Here is a 27,443-nt window from a genome sequence, read left to right on the forward strand (position 1 = left end):
TAGAATTTTTTTGTTTGTTTTATTGCTGCAAACCAAACCTTTAAAATAAAACTACACCACTGATGTCCTGGGTCTCCTGTACCCCCCTCCACCAGTCCGAGCTGGGGCCTGTTTGGAATGGAGTCCCATGGCTGAGCGGATTTGGTCGTCTGTAGCCTCCTTAAAATTCTTCCGAATTGCTTCTGCAAACAAAGCAATAGAACAAATGAAGAAAAACTGCAAATGTGGCTGCCTATTGTATTATGTATTATGGTAAATTATGTGTATTATGGTCAAGTATTGGCATCTGAATATATCTCGTCTTCGAAGTTAAACTGTAAAATGTTTGGAAAATAGCCAAAGAAGAAGCTTTTAACCTCAATTCCTACAGAGAGAGCAGGCCCTTAATTACTGAACGACAAGTTAGCACTGACTAGCCGGTGCTGTTGGGCCCAGCTTGTAACACGGCGGCCTGCCTGCTAGCAACTAACACAACATGCAAGCAAATGCTAAACTAATGAATGACGGTAAAAGGACCAAACATTGCAAAAATAAACAATTTTCTGTAGTATTTGCTTCGACACCCACCTCTGTATGCCCGAAACAGCACTTCTTCGACCAACTTTTCCGCCATTGTTTCAGTACAGTGGAGCACATGAGCACAAGCATTTCACAGTTGGAAGTAGCGCAGTCCACAGGCACAAGTTGAAGCCGTTTTCAGGTTAGGGTCCTGCAATCTCCATAAGACTGTAAAGTAGTTCAGTTTTATCAGGGACAGCTTCTCTCTGAGTGGAATAACGTTTTCCCAGAAGTGGTTGCACGGTGCGTCACGTGAGCGTAGTACACCAAAGAGGTTTTTGTCAACAACGAAAGCAACATGGCGGCAGTCAGCGTTACAGAGGCTGAGAAAACACAACCGACATCTAAAAATCTAAGGGAATTTCAGCCACAAACTTCGTTGTCGAGTGCTCAGCAGGATCTGGGCTTTCAAATTTACTGAAGGTTTTGGGGAGGTTTCATACGTTTTGATAGAATAACGCGAAAACACCGATCACTCTACTGTGAAAGCTGTGCACTTCAAAGAGCTGACTCTGCCATCAGATTTTTGTTTGATTTGTATTCCGAAGATGTAAAATGGTGTAATTATCGACTCTGAAATGTGGGATATTAGACGTCTACATTTAAACTATACCTTATAACAATTATGGCTATTAAAGTGATCTCAATCCAATATTTAGAGATTGTCTAGATTCGGTCTATATCTAGACGTTGAAATGCAGTAGAGATTTAGACGTCTAAATCTCGGCAATATTTATACTATACTGTATATCGCTCGATGGCTATCAGAATTATATCAGTTCAGTATTTGAAGATCAGTTCTGCAACATACATGTAGCACTCGTGTCACTAATTCCCAAGTAACCACGATCACTGGACCAGTTCTAGGTTCGAATTGAGTGGGTAAAATGGAAATAACACACCAGGAATCACTGATGACTAAAGCCGGCAACTTTACTTAAGCTTTCACAAAACAAATGAACAATCACACAATCATGAAATAAACACGTCTTTTTTCCTTTTTAAGAATGAGCAAAGTTTTAACTCAGTATTATTTGAAAAGATTCTTGAATTCTAATTTGGTTTCTAATAGAAACAATGTTAATTCCTATTTTTTTTCTATTTTTGGACCGGTCAAAATAAATTATTCTATTTTGTCTCAAATGAAATAAATAATGCCTACTTAATTCGATTTTCTTTGAGTTAACTCTTATTTTAGATCTTTGTATTGCAAGTAAATGGAATCTTATAAATCACCTCCTTTTCAAGTTAATTTAGTTTCCCCTTTTTTCACTTTTGCTTCCTTTACAGAACACAAAATATGTCACCAATTGACATCACAATACAAAAAACAAATATCAAATTGATCAGTGTCAAATTCACAGTTCCAAGTTTATCCTGAGTCCAAGTGCTGTCTCAGTCTGAGTCTTCACTCAGTGAGTGAGAGAACGTTCCAGATCCTACCGCAGAAGCTCAGCTCAACCGAGCTGAGTTGGACTGATGCAGTGATGGTGTTGCACGGAGACGACAGTTCAAATCCTCGTAGGTGCTGAATCCTGGGTCAGGCTCGCCATTCCGGACGTCATCCACGTGCATGCGCCGCTTCCTCGTGGTGCTGCTGTGCACACAGCACAGATCGTCTGCAGCTTCACCACGCTCCCAAGTTCTCCCGGGCGGGACAAAAACCTGGCCTGCACGACAGGCCGTACACAAAATAAAGTCTTTTAAACCAAATCTTAAATTGAGCAGTTCTTTAAGTTGCATCATGAAGTAAATAAAATGAAAAGAAATGGCGCTGCAGCGTCTCTGCTCAGCACGCATGCACAAACATGAGGACTTAAACACAACAGAAAACATCACAAACTCACCAAAACCGGTGATCCAGAGGCATGTGAAACGATCCCCGTTTCACAAAGTGTGTTTTTATCTCTTTTAACGCTATTTTTTTCCTTTTCTCGCTGCGCAATCCTGCAGCTCTCCTCGCTCGTTAAGCAGCACGGAGTTTCAGCGTCTTTTTTCAAACGGAAGTTGCATCATAACCCCAAAAAAAAATATTAAATCAATTATTTAAATTCTTCAAATTGCAAAAATAAAAAAAATGAATTGTTTTTTTAAGGTTCAAGTCAATGAATTAAATAAAATATTTATTCAAATTAAAAGCTGTTTCTTTTTCTTCAATTCTAAAACTTTATTTAAACCGGGGGTTACATCCTCCCCTCCTTTCCTGATGTACGTCCCTGTACATCTTTATACCATAGAATTGAAATACAGATCGTAGTTTTGTACACTGGATTCATTCAATGAGTCTGTGATAACAGTACTCAAACTTTGAAATAATGACTGAACAATGGTTACCAACGGGTTACCCAGCTCAGGATAGGTCAGTCTCTTTGAAGGTTGCTTTTGTCTGGTTGATTTCCTTGTTTGTCCGTCAGCCTCGCCACTATCATGGTCACTAATATCTGTACTGCGCTCTGTCAGTGAAACATCAGGAACGAGGCCAGGTCTGTCAGCTGAGTCTTCGTCAGTGTTCGGAAGATCAACATGTATTGTGGATTGGTTATTCTCGTCATTGTGAACAGTAGGTGAAGTACTTTCCACAGGGTCTTGATCAGGTAAGTCATCTTTAGAAGGATTTTCAACAGGTAAGTTACTTCCATCCAGTAAAACGGAGTCAACAGGTACCACCGGAACATCATCCAAAGAATCTTTTGATAAGTTGGAGTAGTTTTGCTCAGCAGTGGACACTGGTGGGATCTGAAATTGTGAGTTGTTTGCTCTCAATGTCACTTCTTTGCCAGCATGATCAGAATTTAGGGTTTCAACAACCACATTTGTGAACATGAAATCATCAGAATCAGAGTCTCTCTCTTCAGCTTCATCAAAACCCCCATCTCTCGAGTTCTGACGAGTTTTTGGGCGTCTAGGTTTCTTTTGGATTTCAACTTCAACTGGAGTTGCAGGGAGAAACCCACATGGCAACAACAGGTCCCTATGAAGAGTTCGTAAAGGACCTTCTTTTGTTTCAGGTTTGACAACATAAACTGGGACATTTTCAGACTGCTTTACTACAACATAAATGTCTGATTCCCACTTGTCTGCCAATTTATGTTTACCTCTGAGGCGGACATTTCTCACCAAAACTCTGTCGCCTTCTCTCAGAGTGGAATCGACAACACGTTTATCAAATCGTGTTTTATTGCGATCTGCAATTTTCTTTGCATTCTCCACTGCTACTCTGTAGCTTTCTGAAAGTTGTGATTTGAGGTTTTTAACATATTGAGAATGTGAGCTTGACTGATGGTTGACCGGTAAGCCAAAAGCTAAGTCAACTGGCAATCTTGGTTGTCGGCCAAACATTAATTCATAAGGAGTGAAACCTGTGACGTCGCTTTTAGTACAGTTGTAAGCATGTACCAAGGGTTTCACATGCTCACGCCAGTGACATTTCTTTTGGTTTTCCAGTGTACCAAGCATATTCAACAACGTCCTGTTGAACCGCTCAACTGGATTTCCTCTCGGGTGATACGGGGTGGTCCTGATCTTTTTGATGCCTGCCAGCTCACATAGTTCTTTTATGGTATGCGACTCAAAGTCTGGCCCTTGGTCGCTGTGAAGTCTCTCAGGAATACCATAATGGACGATGAAATGGTCCCATAGACATTTCGCAACTGTGCGTGCTTTTTGGTTTGGGGTAGGTATCGCAACAGCATACTTTGTGAAGTGATCAGTGATCACTAAAATGTCTTTTGTGTTGCTCGAGTCTGGTTCGAGAGTTAGAAAATCCATGCATAAGAGTTCAAGAGGTCGAGTAGCTGTGATGTTCACCAGAGGCGCGGCTTTTTCTTGAGTGGATTTGCGTCTTATACAGCGGTCACAACTTTTGATTTTTGCCTCAATTTCACTTGCCATTTTGGGCCAATAGAATCGCTTTCTGATAAGATCCAGTGTTCGTTCCACACCCATGTGGCCCATATCATCATGGAGGCTCTTTAAAATCATGGGTCGGAACTCTGAGGGCAACACAAGCTGGTGATGAATCTGTGTACCCTCGTGTCTTTTCCGATAAAGGATACCGTCAAGAACTTCAAGTCTGTTTGACTCTCTCAGTAAAAGAGTGAGCTCAGGAAGTTCTTTTCTCAAAGATGGAGAAGGTGTGACCCCTGTCTCTATCTGGTTAAGGATTTCTCGAATGCATGTATCAGTTCTCTGTTTTTCTCTCAATTCAGCTGATGTGATTGAAGGGATTACAGGCAAACCACCAAACTGCTCTTCCTCTGTGAAGCTATCTGGGATAGCATCTGAATGATGGGCAAGAGAAACAACCAAGGCAGCACCCGAGGGTGTTTCCTCAGTAGAATCGCTCGTGATTTCCTGCACCAAATGTTTCTCACACACTGCTTTAATGATGTCGTCAGAAAGGTTAGCCTGTTCGGACTCCAAAAGGTGTCTTTTTGTGAATTGTTCTATTCTTTCAACTTCTTTCTGTGATGTTGAGTCATCAGGTAACTTGCTGTGTGGACGTCTAGACAGTCCGTCTGCATCCTGGTTTAGTTTTCCAGCTCTGTACTGCAGCTGGAAATCAAATGTTGACAGAGCAGCTAGCCACCTGTAACTCGTAGCGTCAAGTTTTGCAGATGTCAGAACGTATGTTAAAGGGTTGCTGTCTGTGATGACAAGAAATTGGGTTCCATACAGGTAGTCTTGAAACTTTTCAGTGACTGCCCATTTAAGTGCAAGGAACTCCAATTTATGGGCTGGATACCTGGATTCACACTTTGACAAGCCCCGACTTGCATAAGCTATGACTCGCTTATGCCCTTCCTGCTCCTGATAAAGGGCAGCACCAAGACCTGTGGTGCTTGCGTCAGTGTGTAGAATGTAGGGCAATTTGGGATCTGAAAAACCAAGAACAGGAGCTGTGGTTAGTTTTTCTATCACAGTGTCAAAGGCTTCCTGGCAAGCATGAGTCCATCTATCACCAAAATCTTCCTTTGGGTGATGGTACCTTCCAAAGCTTGCTTGGTTGTTGGAATTTTTCCTCAAGGGAGGGTATCCGGAAGTAAGTTCATTAAGAGGTTTAACGATCTTTGAATAATCCTTGATAAATCTGCGGTAATAACCACAAAATCCTAAAAAGGTTCTCATCTCTTTCAGGTTTTTGGGTTTCGGCCAGGTTTTAAGGGCTGCTATTTTCCCAGGATCTGTCTCGACACCTTTCTCAGATACAATGTGACCAAGGTATTTTACAGAGGTTTGAAAGAATCTGCATTTTTCAGGTGAGAGCTTGAGACCGTACTCTTTCAGCCGATTGAGTACACGCCACAGTCTTTCCTCATGCTCCTCCAGTGTTGAAGAAAAAATGATAAGATCATCTAAGAAAACTAAAGCTTGTTTCAAGTTTAAGTCTCCGAGACATCGTTCCATGAGCCTTTGAAATGTACTGGGGGCATTTGTTATTCCCTGGGGCATCCGATTAAATTCAAAGAATCCAAGTGGGCAGACAAATGCTGTTTTATGCTTGTCTGTTTCTTCCATTTCAATTTGGTAGAACCCCGATTTCAGATCCAGTACAGAGAACCATTTTGATCCTGTCAATGCTGAAAAGGTTTCTTCCAAATTAGGTAAAGCATAGGAATCTTTGACTGTCTGGAGGTTTAGTTTTCTATAATCGATACAGAGTCTGATGTCACCATTCTTTTTCTTAACAACAACGATCGGTGAGGAGAAAGGTGACTGAGATTCACGTATGACTCCTGCACCAAGAAGCTGTTGAAGGTGGCTCCGCACAGCTTCTATGTCATTTGGGTGAATGGGCCTCGGCCTGTGTTTGAAGGGAGTCTGATCACTGAGATTTATCTGATGTTTAATTTTGTCAGTGCGCCCAAAATCAAGATCATGCTGTGCAAAGACCTCTGGGATAGACCCCAGTTTTTCTGATATCCTTTCTTTCCATTCATTTGGTACTGGAGATTCCCCAAAATCAAGATTTATTTTGAAATTAGGTTTGGTAGATAGATCAGAGTTGTTGGTTTCGATGGACTTGATGCTCGTGATGGCATGTATTTCTGCTATCACGGCTTTTGGAGTGAGAGTAATGTCATGGTCTGACTCGTTTTTTAGGATGACTGGTATGCTATGTGTTGTTTTGGTTGATAGACTTGCTATAGCATCAGTCACTAGTATGCCTCCCGGTAAAGAAGCTGACTTTGGTGCCTCCACCATGACCCATTTCTCAGTATTTGGTACTCTGCAACTCACATAACCTTCAAAAACTCTGGTTTGCCCAGCAGTTACGGTTTCTGAGTTTTCACTGAGTAATTTCACTTCTCCAATCCTGGAGTCCAGTGATTGATTTTTCCTGAGTTCAAGGGTTTTTAACACTACCTGGTAGCCACGAGGGAGTGAGTGATAGTTCTGAGATGCAGTGTTCTCATACTGCTGATAAAGAATGTCAAGAACATTTGTGCCAATTAACACTGAGGACAGTGTTGAACGCAAGTCCGGCACAATCAAAACCAATGTTGGTATTTCAATGTCAAATCCAAATGAATTTCTTGGGAATTTGATGGTGGTTTCAATGTAGCCAAGGTATGGAACATCCTGACCATTAGCACCCTCTATTTCCAGCAAGTCATTTAAGGACTTTATCTGTATGTGAGACAGATTTTCTTTGTAAAAAGAATTTGGGATTGTTGTTACTTGAGAGCCTGAGTCCAACAAGCAACTGCAGTCTTTTCCATTTATGGACACCTGTGCAGTGCACTTTGCTCCAATTAATCCTTTTGGCAGGGTTACTGAATGAGTTTTCTGATTGAATCGCATTTTAGGGGTGTGCTTCTTTCTTTTGGGACGCACTTCTCGTTCTTTAGTCCCTGTCTGTCCCTCAACAGGAACCAATTCTAGTTTAAATTAGTAGGCTTGGTGATGCCATTCTTAGTGTCCCATTCCTGCTGTTTTTGTTTCAGCTGCTTTCTTTTCAGTGCCACCAAAGGTGAATTTGGCTCATTCTCACATTGAGGTTTAATGTGGCCATCTTCTCCACATCTGAAACAATACCAAGGATTTGGTCTGTTGTTGCTCCCACTAGTGGCGCCTTGATTGCTAAACTGCAAAGTTTTGGGCATGGCAGCATTAGCAGATGGGACTCTGGAAGCTTGTGCTGTTGTCTTTGTTTGCACTGGTTTGGTTTGAGCCTTCTTGCTTTGGGTTTGTGAAATTCTTGTGAGCTGGGACTGTAAATCAGCGATCTGTGTTTTTAAGTCTTGGATTTCTTTGTTGGAGTCTGTGGTTGGTTGTGGCAATGTGTGTTTTTCATCACACTGAACACAAACACCTTGGTAATGGGAGGACACTTTTGGTTTTAAAACACCGAGGTGTTGTTTCATTCGTGTTGCCTTAGAGGCTCTCTTGTCTTCTGCTGTTCTGATTAACAAAAGAAGCTCCGCAAAGGTGGGTGGGGTTTTCTTTTTATGTTCAAGTTGTAGTTCAGATATAAGGAGATTGTCCCAGCATCCTCTGACAAACTGCCTTAGCAGCTGGTGATCAAGTTCACCTGCACTTACACCTCCCCTCCTGAGGGTGGTGTTCAAAATCACTTGTAGTCTTTGCAGGTAAGCTGAAGGACTTTCACCACTGTTCTGCATTGTGTTGAGATATTTTGCAAAGAGGTCATCTCCATCCTCTACAGTACTGTATGCAGAATCCAAGATTTCTAAGTACAACTTTGGAGGAGATTCAAGAGGTAAGTGCTTCACAATGTCGAGGGCTGGAGACAAAAGGCTTTCGAGAAGTTTCCTGGACTTATACAGGTCTGACTGCTTTGAGTCCTGAATGAGGAATTCTACATTAGAGCGCCATGTCTCATAATCAACCTCACTGTTGGGGTGAGGACAACGACCAGAAAATGGGCGGAGTCTCATGGTTAAGTGAGACTGCATCATGGACTCCTCATTCCTGACAATGTGCTCAACGATCACTTTTTGTATTCCTGGTGGGTTAATATCTGGGAATTGAAGAGCTGGTTGTGCTCTTTCCTGATATTGTGTCTGACGTGGAGACCAGTTTGACTCTGGTTGGAGATGTTCGGGGGTGCTGTTGTTGGAAGGACTAACCTGTGCAACAGCTTCTGGAGCATGCTGCTTTTGAACATCAGGTGAGTTTGGTCCCACATTGTCATGTTGAGCTTCCGATTCACCCTGATCAATAGTCTCGCTGATGGCAGAAAGTTCTTCTTTGAGAACGACTGCAAAATCTTTACCAGTCTGTTTTGCAATCTCCTTTAACTCTGAGAGGTAAGTCCGTGTAGCAGTCTTACTGGCTACAGGTGTGTAGACAGTCATCAGAGCTCTTATGTGATAGATTGTGTCAGTCTCAGTCTTGGAGGGAAGTTTGTATGGTAAGAGAGGTGAGAGAGTCTGCATAGCTGTACCATATGTAAACTCCACAATAACCTGCTCATCTTCCTGTCCCTCTGATGGATCTACTGGGATGATCCTCTGAATAGAGCCATACTGTTTCAAAAAGTCAAATAGTTCTTCGTCTGTTTCAGTGCCAGCTAACCCGCCCACAATGACTGAGTTAGGGACTTGAACATTCTTTCTTTGAATGACTTCCATTTCAATGTCACAAGGATTTCTGGTGTCTGTTCCTTTAGGAACCCACTCCTGGCTGGCTCGCCAAGGTTTATGTAGCACTCGTGTCACTAATTCCCAAGTAACCACGATCACTGGACCAGTTCTAGGTTCGAATTGAGTGGGTAAAATGGAAATAACACACCAGGAATCACTGATGACTAAAGCCGGCAACTTTACTTAAGCTTTCACAAAACAAATGAACAATCACACAATCATGAAATAAACACGTCTTTTTTCCTTTTTAAGAATGAGCAAAGTTTTAACTCAGTATTATTTGAAAAGATTCTTGAATTCTAATTTGGTTTCTAATAGAAACAATGTTAATTCCTATTTTTTTTCTATTTTTGGACCGGTCAAAATAAATTATTCTATTTTGTCTCAAATGAAATAAATAATGCCTACTTAATTCGATTTTCTTTGAGTTAACTCTTATTTTAGATCTTTGTATTGCAAGTAAATGGAATCTTATAAATCACCTCCTTTTCAAGTTAATTTAGTTTCCCCTTTTTTCACTTTTGCTTCCTTTACAGAACACAAAATATGTCACCAATTGACATCACAATACAAAAAACAAATATCAAATTGATCAGTGTCAAATTCACAGTTCCAAGTTTATCCTGAGTCCAAGTGCTGTCTCAGTCTGAGTCTTCACTCAGTGAGTGAGAGAACGTTCCAGATCCTACCGCAGAAGCTCAGCTCAACCGAGCTGAGTTGGACTGATGCAGTGATGGTGTTGCACGGAGACGACAGTTCAAATCCTCGTAGGTGCTGAATCCTGGGTCAGGCTCGCCATTCCGGACGTCATCCACGTGCATGCGCCGCTTCCTCGTGGTGCTGCTGTGCACACAGCACAGATCGTCTGCAGCTTCACCACGCTCCCAAGTTCTCCCGGGCGGGACAAAAAACCTGGCCTGCACGACAGGCCGTACACAAAATAAAGTCTTTTAAACCAAATCTTAAATTGAGCAGTTCTTTAAGTTGCATCATGAAGTAAATAAAATGAAAAGAAATGGCGCTGCAGCGTCTCTGCTCAGCACGCATGCACAAACATGAGGACTTAAACACAACAGAAAACATCACAAACTCACCAAAACCGGTGATCCAGAGGCATGTGAAACGATCCCCGTTTCACAAAGTGTGTTTTTATCTCTTTTAACGCTATTTTTTCCTTTTCTCGCTGCGCAATCCTGCAGCTCTCCTCGCTCGTTAAGCAGCATGGAGTTTCAGCGTCTTTTTTCAAACGGAAGTTGCATCATAACCCCAAAAAAAAATATTAAATCAATTATTTAAATTCTTCAAATTGCAAAAATAAAAAAAATGAATTGTTTTTTTAAGGTTCAAGTCAATGAATTAAATAAAATATTTATTCAAATTAAAAGCTGTTTCTTTTTCTTCAATTCTAAAACTTTATTTAAACCGGGGGTTACATACAGTTACTGTTTTAAATAAACAACTTTTAAATAATGGATTAAATTCAGTTGTCTAGATTCGGTCTATATCTAGACGTTGAAATGCGGTAGAGATTTAGACATCTAAATCTCGGCTATATTTAGACTATACTATATCACTCAACGGCGATCATACCCACTGAGCATTTTTCGGTCTAAATGACGTCTAAATGACATCTAATTGTTCGTCGACGTCTAGTCTGAAATTGGTCTACCAGTGGTCTAAAAATGAAAGTTTTTTAGCGGTCTAAGCTAGACGTCTTTTAGACGTCTAAGCATTAGCCGTCTTTTAGCCGTCTATTAGCCGTCTATTAGCCCTCTATGTCTGTACGTCTCGTCTCATCTGAGACGTTTAAATAACCACTAATATACGTCTATTTGTAGACGTCTAAACTTAAGACGTTTATTAGACGTTCATTTATATACCAAATTTATACGCCTCTTCTGATCTTAGACATTTAAAAAACCGCTCATAAACATCTATTTATAGATGTACAAATTTAGACGTTTGCTAGACGTTTACTTTTCTACCAAATTTAAACCCCTTACAGAAACCACTAGTCTTGTAGACGTCTACTGAAGGTATTAGGATATTCTAATAAAAATGCAGCCATTGCAATTTTTTAATTTTTCACCACAAACCTGTATTTAATTTTCTTTAATCTTATCTCCTTTTTTAACCATTAGTACTGTAATCTAAACCAATACCTTTTAAATAAAATTCAAAAACACGAATGTCCAAAAAATATTTTTAATTTCTTTACACCACTTGAAAAGAGAAGCACAAACTCCAATACAAACTACCTCCATAAAATATTTTAAAAAGTTTTTTTTTTTTTTTAATGTAACCCACTTCAGGGTATGTACACGTCACATACTGGGTTCGTAGGAGCCGAGTGAAACAATAACCACTGGACACAGAGGCAGAATGATTTGAAACTCTTTAGTTCCACAAAGATCTTAACAATACAAAACACAATAACATTACAACCTTGGGCCCATAAACTAAGAAATAAAATAAAATAAATAAATGTCCAAATGGGAGTGTTCCTCGGTGGTTTGGATCCAAAAGTCAAAGTCAAAAGTCAAGATTCAAGAATATCCAAGGAAAGCTTTCATTGGTGCCGGTCAGTTGGACTGACACAAATCCTACCACTTAATCCGTTAAGTGGTGTGGTGGAATTAAAAGTTCTGCTTGAAGCCCCGAAGGTGGACTGGGAGCTCGCCATCAGTTGGATCGTTCATCAGCATCGTCAGACATGAAAGCTGAAGCTTCATTCTTTCCAAGCATCACAATAGAACCTGACCTGTATTTAGAAAACAGGTTTACAATCCAATTCAATGCATAGAACCTCTTCAAAGGATCACCTAAATGTTCAATTCAAGGTGGATGTACAACACTGATAATCTTTATCAAACAGGAATCAAAATACTATGGGTTACATGCTGAAAACCATAATTAATCTTAACAATTAAGAGTTTATCATGTCAAAATGTATTTCAATCAATTCAAATTAAAAGGAATAATGTATTAAAGATTTCATTCAACCAAGGAATTCTTACTTCTACATGAAGGCATAACATGTGCTTCCTCACGTGTTTCTGATTTTCTAGTTTTTTTTTTTTACATCAGAGAATATATTTTCACTGAAATACATAAGTTTTCATAACCTAAGTAACTTAAATTACAGCTTTGCTGCTTATAAGCAACTTAAATGAACTTAAAATTACTTCTTGTACTCCTGAACACATTTTAACTTCGCATCACATGTGCAAAAGATGAGGCATTTTACACAGTGAAACTCTCATAATGTGCTAATTCGAGTCAAATTTCACCATTAATCCATTAATATAAATGCTTTTAAGTGCAAAACATGAAACAAAAACAACTTAAGATGTACAAAACACCCTTTATTGAATCAGCATGGTCACCTCACATCTCCACACACACACACACATTGCAACAGTGGCAACTAGCTTACCAATGGTTTTTTCAGGAGAAACGCGGCCGGAAAGAGCTTCAACGACGGGTTTTCCTCTCTCTGAAACGGAGTTTTCGGAGCATGGTATCAACAACTACTTCCTTTCTCAGTTTGACTGCGAAATTGTACAGTTTTCATACCTTTTTTCCCGTTTTTCTCTCTCACGCGGAAGTGAAGTGGCGTGCTCCATCTGCGCATTAGTAAGGTTAAGTTGCTTCACTAGCGCGGCCCACTACTTCCGGTCTTCAAAATAAACTTCAGGTTTTTCAAAGTAAATAACAAAACACTTATAAACATAAGGAAATAATTAAATAATGACTGCAAATTAATGGATTGTATTTATTAACCCTTCTGGAGGTGGGTCACATAAACACTGCAGTGAAAAAATAGAACAAATTGTAAATACAAAATTAAAACCATAACAATAACAACAACAACAACATCAACATCAACATTTTTTTTTTTTTTTTTTAGAATTTTTTTGTTTGTTTTATTGCTGCAAACCAAACCTTTAAAATAAAACTCCACCACTGATGTCCTGGGTCTCCTGTACCCCCCTCCACCAGTCCGAGCTGGGGCCTGTTTGGAATGGAGTCCCATGGCTGAGCGGATTTGGTCGTCTGTAGCCTCCTTAAAATTCTTCCGTATTGCTTCTGCAAACAAAGCAATAGAACAAATGAAGAAAAACTGCAAATGTGGCTGCCTATTGTATTATGTATTATGGTAAATTATGTGTATTATGGTCACGTATTGGCATCTGAATATATCTCGTCTTCGAAGTTAAACTGTAAAATGTTTGGAAAATAGCCGAAGCAGAAGCTTTTAACCTCAATTCCTACAGAGAGAGCAGCCCTTAATCACTGAAGGACCAGTTAGCGCTGACCAGCCGGTGCTGTTGGGCCCAGCTTGTAACACGGCAGCCTGCCTGCTAGCAAAACACAACATGCAAGCAAATGCTAAACTAATGAATGACGGTAAAAGGACCAAACATTGCAAAAATAAACAATTTTCTGTAGTATTTGCTTCGACACCCACCTCTGTATGCCTGAAACAGCACTTCTTCGACCAACTTTTCCGCCATTGTTTAAGTACAGTGGAGCACATGGGCACAAGGATTTCACAGTTGGAAGTAGCGCAGTCCACAGGCACAAGTTGAAGCCGTTTTCAGGTTATGGTCGTACAATCTCCATAAGACTGCAAAGTAGTTCAGTTTTATCACGGACTACTTCTCTCTGAGTGGAATAACGTTTTCCCAGAAGTGATTGCACGGTGCGTCACGTGAGCGTAGTACACCAAAGAGGTTTTTGTCAACAACGAAAGCAACATGGCGGCAGTCAGCATTACAGAGGCTGAGAAAACACAACCGACATCTAATCATCTAAGGGAATTTCAGCCACAAACTTTGTTGTCGAGTGCTCAGCAGGATCTGGGCTTTCAAATTTACTGAAGGTTTTGGGGAGGTTTCATACGTTTTGACAGAATAACGCGAAAACACCGATCACTCTACTGTGAAAGCTGTGCACTTCAAAGAGCTGGCTCTTCCATCAGATTTTTGTTTGATTTGTATTCCGAAGATGTAAAATGGTGTAATTATCGACTCTGAAATGTGGGATATTAGACGTCTACATTTAAACTATACCTTATAACAATTATGGCTATTAAAGTGATCTCAATCCAATATTTAGAGATTGTCTAGATTCGGTCTATATCTAGACGTTGAAATGCAGTAGAGATTTAGACGTCTAAATCTCGGCTATATTTATACTATACTGTATATCGCTCGATGGCTATCAGAATTATATCAGTTCAGTATTTGAAGATCAGTTCTGCAACATACAGTTATTGTTTTAAATGAACAACTTTTAAATAATGGATTAAATTCAGTTGTCTAGATTCGGTCTATATCTAGACGTTGAAATGCGGTAGACATTTAGACGTCTAAATCTCGGCTATATTTATACTATACTGTATATCGCTCAACGGCTTTCATAATTATATTAGTTCAGTATTTGGAGATTAGCTATGCACCTTACAGTTGTTTTTTTAAATAAATAATTATAGAATAATTGATTAAACTGCAACGTCTAAATTCCGTCTAAAAACAGACGGAATCTAGACGGTTGAAATCAGGTCTAAAAAAATACTAGACGTCTGTCAACTCGTCTGTCAATTCGGTGCAGGTTTGTGGTGAATAATTAAAAAATTGCAATGGCTGCATTTTTATTAGAATATCCTTCACTAGACATCTACAAGACTAGTGGTTTCTGTAAGGGGTTTAAATTTGGTAGAAAAGTAAACGTCTAGCAAACGTCTAAATTTGTACGTCTATAAATAGACGTGTATGAGCGGTTTTTTAAACGTCTAAGATCAGAAGAGGCGTATAAATTTGGTATATAAATGAACGTCTAATAAACGTCTAAGTTTAGACGTCTACAAATAGACGTATATTAGTGGTTATTTAAACGTCTAAGATGAGACGAGATGTACAGACATAGAGGGCTAAAAGACGGCTAATAGACAGCTAAAAGACGGCTAATGCTTAGACGTCTAAAAGACGTCTAGCTTAGACCGCTAAAAAACTTTCATTTTTAGACCACTGGTAGACCAATTTTAGACTAGACGTCGAAGAACAATTAGATGTCATTTAGACGTCATTTAGACCGAAAAATGCTCAGTGGGAGAGAGACGACGCGTGAACCCTCACAATTTATTACTTGTGGATTTATGTTTTGTTTATTTTGCAAAAATGACTACCCTGTTGTCTGCAAAAAACACACAACAGTGGACATTGGATTAACGTTACGCTACAGCGAGTGTCTGCCGCTACAAGCTGCAACCTGTCACGGTAAGCGAGTGCTCCAGTGCTCGTCAGGCGCATTAACCTTGTTTAACACGTCACAGAAGATGTAGTCTGGAGATGAGTTTTATGTATTCATCAATTTTACACTTATTTCGGTAAAATTTGCTTGGAAAAAAAAGGGCTCGCTTTGTATGCATGAGTGAAAGTTGCTTTTCAGAGGCGTTCTGGGGCGTTCCTGTAGAAGAGGCCAGTATCTTTCTTACCGGCACGGCGTTCCGGTGCGTTCCGGCTTACTTTCACCTATGCTCTTAAAAGAACCGTTGTGGGTCAGTCGTGTGGAGGACTGACTCCTCCGCTGGCTGCCACGGCACAGATTCCTCCTGGCTGAAGTGGGCCATGAACACCTCCCTCGTTGCCATCGCCTCTCTGGTGGAATTGTTGGCTCCCACCCGCCTCACACCTGGGAGTGGTTCTTCCCCTTGGGTTGGAGCTCTCCTCAAAGCAGGTGTTGGCCCACGCATCCTCATGAAGTTGTGGAGAACACATGTGGCCTTCACGCATTTCTCCACAACTTCAGGGAGGACCTCCAGTTCACAGCGAAACATCCTCCACTGTGCAGACCAAACCCCGAAAGCATCCTCCACCATCAGCCTGGCCCGGGAGAGACGGTAATTGAAGATGCGCTGCTCACGGGAAAGGTCGCCACGTCCAGGGAAGGGGCGCATTAAATTCCTGCACAGCGGAAAGGCCTCATCTCCAACAAAGACATGTGGCTGGGGTCCTCTGTGTTCAGCTCCAGGTAGGGGCCGGTCACCAGGCAGATCCAGCGTGCCCTCACGCAGAGCCTGACCAAAGGCAGAGTTGGCCAGGGTCCCTCCATCGCTCGCTCTGCCAGACCCTCCAACATCAATGACTCTGAATCTGTAATGGGCGTCCACTACAGCGAGGAGGACTATGGAGTAACCCCCCCTTACAGTTGTAAAACAGCGACCCTGAGTTGGGAGGTGCCTTTATTTTGACATGCTTCCCATCCAGAGCGCCACAGCACAGAGGGAAGTTCCACCGCACCTTGAACTCCTCTGCAATGGACCTCCACTCCTCAGCTCCAGGCACAGCCATGAACTCCTCCACCAGGCCGTCCCAGATGGCTGCCACCACATCTGGGACGATGGTGGAGACAGTGGAGACCCCCACCCTGAAGCTGTCAGCGATGGTCCGGTAGGAGTCACCAGTGGAGAGAAACCTGAGAGTAAACAACAGATTCATTATAATAACATGATAGAAATAATAAAATACGTTTCATCTTGGGCCTGTAAAATGAAAAGCAACTGAGACCTGGATTAGTCCTGGTTTAGTCCTGGTTTAGACCCTGGTTTAGACCTGGCTGCTGGTTTTCGTTCTCACGCTTCCATCCTCATGTGATGTGCTTTTTTCTCACAACGGTTTGACACAGTAGACAGACTGAGGAACAGTGCAGTAGATTAAAAACTCCTCCCCTGCACTCTGCATCCGCTATCAGCTGGAAATTAGATGAACAGAAACACCAGATCCTTTCCAGACGGCTGCACAAATGATATATCTACATAATAAATATATTTGTATTTATTGAGTTTAAAGGGACGTCCGTGTCGGAAGCTGTAAATAGTTTCTTAAAAAGCAGCAGCCAGCATATCTGTACATAAACAACACATCCTGCTGTTATAGAGGTGCTTGATGGATCAGATTATTTTGATAAGTGACCCATTGCCCATTTCCCTTTCTTTTCTTTTCTTCTCTTCTTTATTGTAATTTTTTGTTGGGGTGGGATCTTGCATTTTTTCATCTTGAAGTTATAACATTTGAAGTTGACAAAAATAAATACATTTTACAAACACATCCCTGGAATTAAGTAATATTTAGGTATTTGGACCTTTCCAATTTTCCCCCCTCGAATGACCAATGACAGCTATATGATTTGATTGATTTTTGTATAAACTATTTGTGTTAAAAGCACATTTTTCAGAAAAAAAATATTAAACACAACGCAGGAAATTTCACAGTTGAAAGGAATCAGATTTTTGACAAAAGACACATCAAAAGGCTGAAATATGAACGTATTAAGAGCAGAATTAGGATTTTCATTTTGTGAACGGTTTAAATTGTACTTTGACCTCTGAACTGTATTTCAAAGCAATTAATGACCTGGTTAAGTGCTGATTTAGCACACTTACCGCAGACAGATGGAAAGCCGCTCATCAGGTGGAATAGAGCGCCTGTAGTTGGTGTCCTGGTCGGTGATGCGAGCGCCGATGCGGGACAGCAGCTCGTCAAACTGGGCCCGGGAGAGACGGAAGTCCCGCTGAAAGCATCCTTCATCCTGGCGCAGCTCCTGGAGTAAATGGTGAAACTCACTGAACTCTGTGAACTCAACTGAACTCTGAACGCCTCTCCAAAATATTATGAATCCAGACACGTCACCTGGACTCGTGACGACGACGTTGTCGGGCTTTATTTAGCAAATAAAGAAAAGCCAATGTTTTGATCTCATCCGCCATTGTCGAAAAGACCGCCGGCAACAGAGACGCGAATTCAGCGGCAGCCGCTGTTGGGTCACAAAATGCACACGCGGCCAACCAGGGGCGGATCGCGCCGCGCTATTCGTGTCCGGTGTGAATGCACCATTAGGCAAGGTGGTGAAGTGTCTTCATGGTCAAGGACACACCGACGCCTGCAGGAGCGGAGATCGAACCGCCAACGTTCCGGTTACAAGACTCTACCATTTGAGATACTGTCTCCCCATTTGTACATCTGTCTACTCTTCCCTTGCCAAACCCCACGACGGGCAATGGAATGGAATGGAATGATTTGGGACGGTTCATGTGACAACGCGTGATTGGCAGCCGACCGCTGATCCAACCCTCCAATATTCGCCGCCTCTCTCAGCATATCGTGAGACCTCCGCTGAAGTACATGTTCTCCAGTCTGTGCTGTTGACACAACATACCAATGAGCATGCTCGACATGTACAGTTGTGTTTTAGAGAACAAACAGAACACGGAGTTCAAATTCTCAGGATCAGAATTTAAAAGCTAATTAATTGAATCTTGAGAGAGTTTTCTTTATTTCAGACCCTCCGAAGCGAACTGTGAAACAAACAGTTCATTCAGTCGCTGCATCTTTATCAGCTGAGGAGCCGAGGGCAGCTGAACAGAAAACAACTGCAGATGCTGGAGAAACAGCATCACACACACAGCCCAGTGAGCTGATGATGTGAGGATGAAGGTGCATCAATCGGATTGTTTAATAGAAAAATAATATACTAATGTGTTTTTGTTTTGTTTTTGTCTGGGAAGCATTTGTTTGTTTTGTTGGAAGATTCCTGCAGGAACCCCATGGTTAGGATCCGCAATTCTGATCCTCTGTTGCCAGCCACACCGCACCAACACACACACACACACACACACACACACACACACACACACACACACACACACAGAAAAAGACAGACTTCCTAAAGTTATTTTACTAACATTCAAATGATGATGTGTTTATTGTATCTCATCAATCTCGAGGGAGAAATATCAGAAGGTCAACAGTCCTGATGAAATGAAAAAGAGGCAGCAGGCTGCCTCCATTATGGGTCACTTCTCCCCCCTCATCACTGAGGCTCTGACCACAGGCTGTGGGGCTCATCGTCTGAGTGAAATGATTTAAAATGTCAGCCTTTAATATTGTGAACTTTATGTTTATCTCTATGTAGTATAGAGAAAATGTACCAATGATGAACACACAAGAAAACTTCTCACTGAGGTGAAGATTTGTTTATGACTGGCTGCAGAGAACCCGAATCAAACGTCCGTTTCAAAATCCACTGACAGAGATGACACTTCCACCTCCACCTGATTTAGCTGAAGTATTTGTGGGCTAAACTTAAAGATTATGTGGCTCAATAAGCTCAGCTAAACCTCCAAGAGCAACACTGAAGTCAGATGTCACATTAACACAAACTGAGCAATGACAGTGGTTACAGGTAGTGAACAGGAGTAAGTAAATGATCAAGGTGTTTAGTTAGGACAGAAAGTCCATATGATTCACCAGACTTCACACCAGAACCGCTCACCAACAAAATGGTTTTTCATTCCTGGGAATGTGTTCCTGCTGTCTACAGTTTATTCCAAATAATTGTGATTTTATTGCTCCCATTAGGTCTCTGACTGCATGTTTACAGGTTTCCTGGACTCAGATACACTAGAAGCATCCCAGGCCCTGCAGTCTTTGTCCACTTTTCTGTCTCTCAACCTGTCATTTCATTATTTCTGATGTTGATGGAACTGTGAGGTTATGGTTCTGATTGTTCTGGTAAAATGAAATATCATAATGTTCTTTGTGTTAACAGCTAAATGTTCTTTACATGTTCGCAGCTTGCTTCATGATGCACCAGGCTCGGGGTGTTTGGGATTGACGCCGGGGAGGTGAATGTTGAAGGACATGCTGATAACATGCAGCTTGTGTTTGGGTTGTTTTCATAGCAACGTCTCTCCAGACTGCTCAGCCCCTCCTTCACACTCTCAGCAACTTTCTGGGGAAGAAAAAGGGGTTTTTTTTCCTCCTGCTCAAAGTTTCGATTACCAAACTAACCCATTCTGTTGTGCTGATGTCTGGGTGTGTATGTGTGTATATGGTGTGTCTGAGGGGGGAATGGAACATCAGGCCTCATCAGTCTCAACAGGTCACATCATTCTGGTTTACCGGGCAGGTCTCAGTGGTGGCAGAGCAGCACTGTAAAGTGTTCGGTGTGTGCAGCTCACAAGGCAGGTGGAGGAGAACGCTGTGGAGAATGCTGCTCACCCTCCACCAGGCAGCAGTGAAGATGTTCCTGCTCCTGCTGCTGCTGTCCCAAATCACAGCGCCCCCCCCCCCCCCCCCCCTCCCCCCACCCCCCTCCCCCCACCCCCCGCCGCGCTCCATCGCAGACACACTGGACCTGGCAGGACCCCAGGACAGCCTGTGGTGGAGGGCTGCCCTCGCAGTAGCTCGAGAGTTACATGATGCCAGCTGTATTGTTTGTACTTTTATGCCTTATGCCCTGTTAACATTTGAATAATCCTTGTTCCTCTTCCTCTCCTGGATTCTCTCTACACGTTTCTGCATGATGGCAGGAATAACACTGACACAGAGCTGCAACATCCTCATGCTTCTCACTCCAACCTTTCCCCTGAGCCTCAGCCTTCACTGCATGAAAAGCCAGATATTCGGGGGCGTACACTGATGGAAACGTGCCTCGGTTCTAACAGTGTATGGTCGTTTCCAGGTTGTACTCCCCACGTGTGCCTGTCCCATGTATAGAGCTGGAAGTGTGACGTCACTGCCGCAAAGACTCATGGGATAGGCAGGCCGACGCGTGGGCTGTTTGCATGCTACTATCAGGTAACAGTCGAGGAGTGTTTGCTGGAGGAACCTGAGCCTGAGGGATTATAACTTTGTTGCGTTTTTTGGAATTGCTGAAATACTTTTCCACGGAGCTGCCGGGCTGGAGAAGAGACGTGACGGAGACCAGAGGACTGTGGATGTTTACGAGCTGCGAGTAATGAATTATCTGCCTCTGGCCCATTCAGTCCTGCGGGGACATTCACGTCGGACTGTGGGGGTGAAAGTTTGGACACTGAGGAGCATTTGAGGTTTATTTCATGACGTTCTGCGTTTTGAGGTGTCTTATTTATTTATTTATTTATTTATTTATTTTTGGGAGGGACTTTTAATTAAATTTTTTTTATTAATTTTTTTAATAACGAGTGAACAAAGTATGTTGTCAGAGGCAAGTGATCAAAAAGAAAACCAAAAAGCATATACAATAAAATATGCATAATATGTAACATATATTGGTAACACTTTACTTGAAGCCCCCCTGCATAACACATTATAAGTACATTCATAAAGCATTATAATGCCATTATAACATGTGTAGCTGTAGTTATAAACATTCATAGATGATCACAATGCCAGGACCAAACCCTAACCCTAACCCTAACCCTAACCTTAATCCTATGCTGTATACTGCTGTATAGTGAGTTATAAAGCATTGTGATCATGTATTAGTGTTTATAACTACTTATAATGTGTTATAAAGAGGGGCTTCAAGTAAAGTGTTACCCATATATTTTCACAGTTTTCACAGCACAGAACGATGCAGCATGTTCACATTTATGCATATTTATACAAATGCATCATTTTCTGTTAAAGTTATGAGGAGCGCTGGAGCAACGAGTGGCTGGTCTTCTGTTGGGGGCTTTCTTGGTATAATAGATGCTGTGTTTTGGACTCACTTCTATGTTTCTGGTCTGTTTGTTAATCACCCTGCTGTGACTTGCTTTGGAAAAGACAGGCGAGTCGTTACAGACTGACCATCTGAAAAGATACAGAAGTGGAGAAACTCTTGGTGTGTTAGAAGGAACTTTCTTCCATGACGATTTATTTACTTATTTAACAGGGACAACCCATATTGATCAACACTTCTTTCTCAGTAGTAGTGTAAATATGGCAGAGTTAGCCATGGACTAATTTTCATCTGTATGATGAGAAAGGCTGCTCTCAGGAAGCCTTGAATAAATGTTATAGCCGTCCAACTAAACAGTTGGTCAGCGAAGCAGGAGTCACTCAGATTGAGTTTAGATGTGTGTGTGCTGAAAGTTCGGCAGTATGCTGACGTCCTTTATCCAGTCGGCGTGCTCGTACGGGTCCACTCCGTTCTTTAGGGTTAGGGTCTATGACTTTTTCCAAGTTCCTTTTCTCCCATTTTTTCTCTGTAGGGCCCTGCACTGCTCTCTCTCGCTTTGGACATATTTTTTTTCTACCATTCAGACGTCCTTCTGTTTTTTTTTAAATCGCTGAATTGAGTAGTACACTGCATTACGTCGTAGTCAGCTCTGAAGGGTGAAAAATACACTGGTGATACTCTGTACTGTTAAAAGAAGCTTTTGCTTGCTGATGGGTCCTGCTGGAATGCGGCGCCTGCACGAACCTGGTACAGGTCATTATGACCCCTGCCCAGGCCGCCTTATAAGGGATTTGTTTTGCTTAATGCTGCTCTTCAGAAGATTCTTAGTAACTGATGTAATAGTGACCACACCTCAGAGAAAGTATAAGACAGTGATGGATGAGAAACGCTTCGGCTTTTTCACTTACAGACTCTGAACTGTGTGAATCTGCTCCCTGATTGCATCTTGTAATAAAAGACATCCTTTCTGCTGGACTTCGGCTCCGACTGATTTCATCCTCTCCCAGACAGAGAAAAATCTTTCAGCTCCCAGGTGATAGCGTTCAATTTCATTGTTTACATTTCCCGGCCTGCCCTGTCCATCATGCATTGCGTGAAAGTCACGTGGTCTTCCCAGCTCCCGGACTTCATGTCTTCAGCCTGATCGGCCATCAGGCTGCTGCTGCTGCTAGCTGAAGCTAGCTGCTACTGCTGCTGTTGCTAGCTGGCTCCGCTGTGTCTCAAAATGCTTCACAGCTGAAAAATAGTGAAATTAAAACTTCATTAGTGTCTTTTTTATGTCTCTGTCCACATCTTCCAAGCATGGACCTGCAGCCAAAATAAATCACAACATTCATTTAACATGCAGAGGAATATCGTAGAGTTGTTTAAGGAATTTAAAAAGTTTTGAAGTAACAGACACAGTGGCCCGCATTTATCAAACGATCATACAGCTGCATACATGCCTACAGCCATATGAAAGACAGGAATAGTATTTATCAATATGATCGTGATCGAATGGAAGGATGAACTCTCACCACAGGTCTGACATCGTGGAGCTACTTTGAGTCAGTGTGGATTTGCGGTGCAGCACAGAAAAACCTGGCGGAGCGTGAAAATAATTATAAAGCAAACCTCAAACATGCCATAAACCACAAGCAGCACATATTCAGTGAAAATTAAAAGAATAAAAAAATGAAATAATGCCCTGACAGAATATCTCATAAAATTTCCCCTTGTGGGATTAATGAATCATTTTCAACTTTAAATAACTCCGCTGGTCCATCCCGCCATGGAGCAGGAGGCTGTTTCAACAGTGAACAGAGACGCCTTGATACGGAGCAGCTTCAGACCCAGCAGGGGAAACGCTGCTGTTTAGCCCCGAAGAGGTGTGTGACTTTATTTTGGCCTGTGCAGTTTTACACAATATTGCATTGGCCGATAGAGTGACTTTTGATGCACCGGCGCATCAAGAGGAGCCGATGTGGGAACCAGAGGCTCCACTGGAGGCTGGACGGAGGAAACAGGACCTGAAGAACCGCAACTGAAATGTAAATAAACTCTAAAGTTTAGCAAATGATTTATTTAATCAGTGATGTGATGCCAGCAGCCTAGAAATAACAAAATAGCTGAAGGGAGATTAAATACAGACAGTGGACGTTTCGTCAAACATTTTATTGAGACGTTTATAAATTGTCATTACTTTTGTTCAGTGTATTATTGATTATTGATTTTCTCCAGCCTGGTCACTACTGCGGCCAGTAAACAGCAGATTTCTCTTTATCTTTCCAGGATCTCTGCCGTGATGACGATGGGTCTCGGTTCAGAAGCATCAGGAGTGGATGTCAGGCGCCACCCTCGGTGGCCTGAGTTCCGGGTCCTCTGCAGTCCGGGGTCCTGCTCAGCACCGGGTCCGGTACTGGATGTGTGTGTGAGACCATCACCGCTGTGGGGGGGAGACCAGGCCGCTGTGCTGCTGCTGTCTGACTCTGAGACATAATTAAAGGAAACAATAAAGATCTCAGCTGTATAACGTGAGTCAGCCTCATTATTTGTAATATCAGGGTTAAATTAACGGACCTATAATCTGTTCAAACCTCAGCCGGTGTCCGGTCGTCCAGACAAAGCTGTTCATCGCTGCAGTGATCCTCCTCCATACAGCGTTTTCTATTCTGCTTTAATTCTAGTTTTTATTCTTCCACAGAGCTCCTCCTGATTCACCTCCACCTCAGACCTGAGAGGATCCATTTTCAGCCCAGAAAAGTTTCTTTTTTTGCCAAGATTTAAGCAAGATGTTAATGATGACCAAATTCAGCCGCTGATTTTATCAAGACCTGATCATTCAAACACTGAGATCGGTGAGGTTCGAACGTTTCCTTTATCTCCTGTAGGCCCCGTCGTACGGTGAGCTCAACGCTCAGATTTACACCCAATTCAAAGAGAGTTTGATAAATGAAGGCCAATGTCTGGTCTTGCCCACACCTACAGGCATATTGGGCGACAATTTTAACATTCTGTCCCAGGTATTTAATATTAGGTTGGAACCAAACCCTGGTTTGGCTCTTTTCTGTGTTTTGGAAGGTCATGTACAAGTGAGCGCCAGGATAAAATATTCTCTGGCCTTCACTTTACTTCTAGAACGTAGAGCCATTCCTTTCAAGTGGAAAGACCCCAACCCTCCTGTGCATTCACAGTGGTTACAAGATGTTACGTCTTGCCTAAAACTACAAAAATTAAGATTTTCCTTGAAACAGAATCTTAAAGCATTTGAGACAACATGGGGCCGTTTCATGTAATTGTATCCAGCTCTTTGGAAAGAATGTGCTGTAGTATGGTTGCATTTTCATGAACATGGCAAATGGTGCGAATATTGCTCTAATGCGGTGACAGGTTAGGAGGGTTTACTTTGAGTTTTCTTTTGTTTTGTTTTTTATTTTTATTTTAGTTTTTCTACACCAGCCACTGCACCTGTGCATCCATCCTGGTAGGGGATTTACAATTATGGTTCTATTCAGCTCTGAAGAACTGTGCTCTATGTAAGTCTATTGCCTGCCAGCTTCAAATGTTTTTGATTATTTGATTATTCTACAGATGATCCAGAATGCAGCAGCACGTCTGGTCTTCAACCAGCCCAGCAGAGCTCATGTCACTCCTCTGTTGATCTCCCTTCATTGGCTTCCAGTTGCAGCCAGGATCAAATTCAAATCTCTCCTCCTGGCTTACAAAACGCTTACAAGAACGGCTCTGGACTGCCTGGATTCCCTGATCCAGGTCTACTCTCCTTCACGCCCTCTTCGCTCTGCATGTGAGAGACGTCTGGAGCTTCCAGCCCAGCACGGCTCTGAACCTCCAGCCAGACTCTTCTCCTCTGTTGTTCCCAAATGGTGGAACGAACTTCCTAACTCGGTGCGTTCCGCCGAGTCTCTTTCTACTTTCAAGAGACAGTTAAAGACTCAATTGTTCAGAGAACACCGAGGGTCTTAATCCGACCCCATGTTTGGGGAAGAATAGGTCAGGTGTTCTGAAACCCAGCACTTATGGACCACTGACTAAGTTGACACACACACACACACACACACACACACACACACACACACACACACACACACACACACACAAAAGGGGGGGGGGGGGGTAGTGGCTCCTTTTCTGCAACTTGATGGCAACTCCCTTGACCAATCGCACTTGAAGCATTTGAAGCATTTACTAATGGTTTATTTCTTTCTTATGTCTGTATTCTTGCTTGTGTTGTACGTCGCTTTGGACAAAAGCGTCTGCTAAATGAAATTGTAGAATTGTAGAATTTGACAATTAAAAACAAATTTTGATTTAAAAAAAATAAGGCCAGTGTCTTTTCACACATATATTCTGCTTTCACATGCATGCATTCTCCTAAATAAACAGACATATTTGCATATGTAGCGGGTCCCAGTTCAGTCTCTGCTGGCAGATATATGGATAATCCTTAGAAAGGAGCGCTCTGGAAATGTTGAAATATTACAGAGAAATCAGCGACGCAGGACAACTGTTGCTCATTCTCCATCCATCCGGATTATGTTTATTTACATCTTCATCTTAACTCTGTAACTGCATTAATGATTGATTTTCTGTTATTCTGTCTGCTGGGTATTAAAGCACAAGCACACATCACCGGGGAATCATATTGCTTCATAAACATCTGTGGTCACATACACCGTGGGTAACTGACCTGTAAATGTTGAAAATATTACAGAGAAATCAGGACAACTGCTGCTCAACCTCAATCCATCTGGATGAGGAGGCTTCACTCTGCTGGACGGTGCTGCCCCCCTGTGTCCATTTGGAGAACAGCATATCATTGTGCACTTCAATCTGTCTCTCATCAGGAATCCATCAGAATAAAGTAAAATACCATTGTAATGGGAGGAAAGGAAACAAAAAGTAATAATTTCAACAAAACACATATTTTGTGAGCTTCACACATATGTACAAAGAAAATATATGCATGTAAGAGAAGTATGTATGTAGGGATGTGTGTGAGTGAGTATAGTGGAAAAGGAAATTCATCATTTATTGTGCTGTGATTGGCTGAGAAGCTCCAGTGGGCGAGTCCTGTTCAGGTCATAGTCAGCGTGGCAGATGGAGGGGACTCTGGTGTCCTGCAGCAAGCCACTGGGGTCTTAACAAATATTTTATCATCCCCAGAAGCGGTGCCATCCTTCTCCTCCTTGCTTGAGCGGCAGGTCACCGGTACACCAGCATGGTCCAGAATGGGTTGAGACCGCTTCTCAGTCCTGACTGGAGCGTGCTGTGGACAACTGAAACTCAGAGACATGGTCAGTCGCTCACATGAAGGCAGCGCTGACAGCTCGGACTCATCAGGCACACAGGAGACACGTGAAGGACGCCGGGACAGTTTGGACATAGGAACGGCTCTCAGACAGCCGAGAACCGGCTCTCTTTCACTTAAAAGATCCGTTCAAACGAACGACTCGTTCACTGAACGTCACACCACTGCTGGGTGTCCTAACACAGAAATGAGGATTGTTTTAGATGCTCTGTCAGACTCACCTAAGTCTTAATAGGTGATTTTCACAATGTACTTGGCCTGTACAACAATTGTACATTGACACTGTTAGGTTTCAGGTTGTTCGCTGCTTCAACTTGTGGTTCACTTCATTCACAGTGTTCATGCACACCTTTTTTAAAATTTAGGAGTCTGTTTCCAGGGACTCTAACATGTTGATAACAAGTCAAAATGTAGTTTACTGCTGTGCCCTCAAGTGTACCAACTTCATTAAACATTGGGATCATTTTACATCTCATAAT

General features: G+C 42.1%; 4 protein-coding genes across 5 annotated transcripts in view; all 4 read right to left on the reverse strand.

The window, feature by feature from the left end:
* The window catches only part of LOC115408404 (GTPase IMAP family member 7-like), a 693,369-nt gene that overhangs the window by 384,018 nt on the left and 281,908 nt on the right, over window positions 1–27,443 (reverse strand). The gene's annotated exons all lie outside the window — the stretch shown is intronic.
* LOC115408325 (uncharacterized) overlaps window positions 1–27,443 on the reverse strand; it is a 354,329-nt gene that overhangs the window by 204,738 nt on the left and 122,148 nt on the right. The window lies entirely within an intron of this gene.
* LOC115408431 (GTPase IMAP family member 7-like) overlaps window positions 1–27,443 on the reverse strand; it is a 182,691-nt gene that overhangs the window by 96,317 nt on the left and 58,931 nt on the right. The gene's annotated exons all lie outside the window — the stretch shown is intronic.
* Window positions 27,231–27,443, reverse strand: part of LOC115408498 (GTPase IMAP family member 7-like) — a 1,883-nt gene continuing 1,670 nt past the window's right edge. The window contains exon 1 of the mRNA XM_030119308.1: window positions 27,231–27,443. This exon is cut by the window's right edge and continues 1,670 nt beyond it. The gene's annotated coding sequence lies outside the window, so the exon portion shown is untranslated.

The sequence above is a fragment of the Salarias fasciatus genome, chromosome 3, assembly GCF_902148845.1.
Source record: "Salarias fasciatus chromosome 3, fSalaFa1.1, whole genome shotgun sequence".
Classification (NCBI taxonomy): Eukaryota; Metazoa; Chordata; class Actinopteri; order Blenniiformes; family Blenniidae; genus Salarias; species Salarias fasciatus.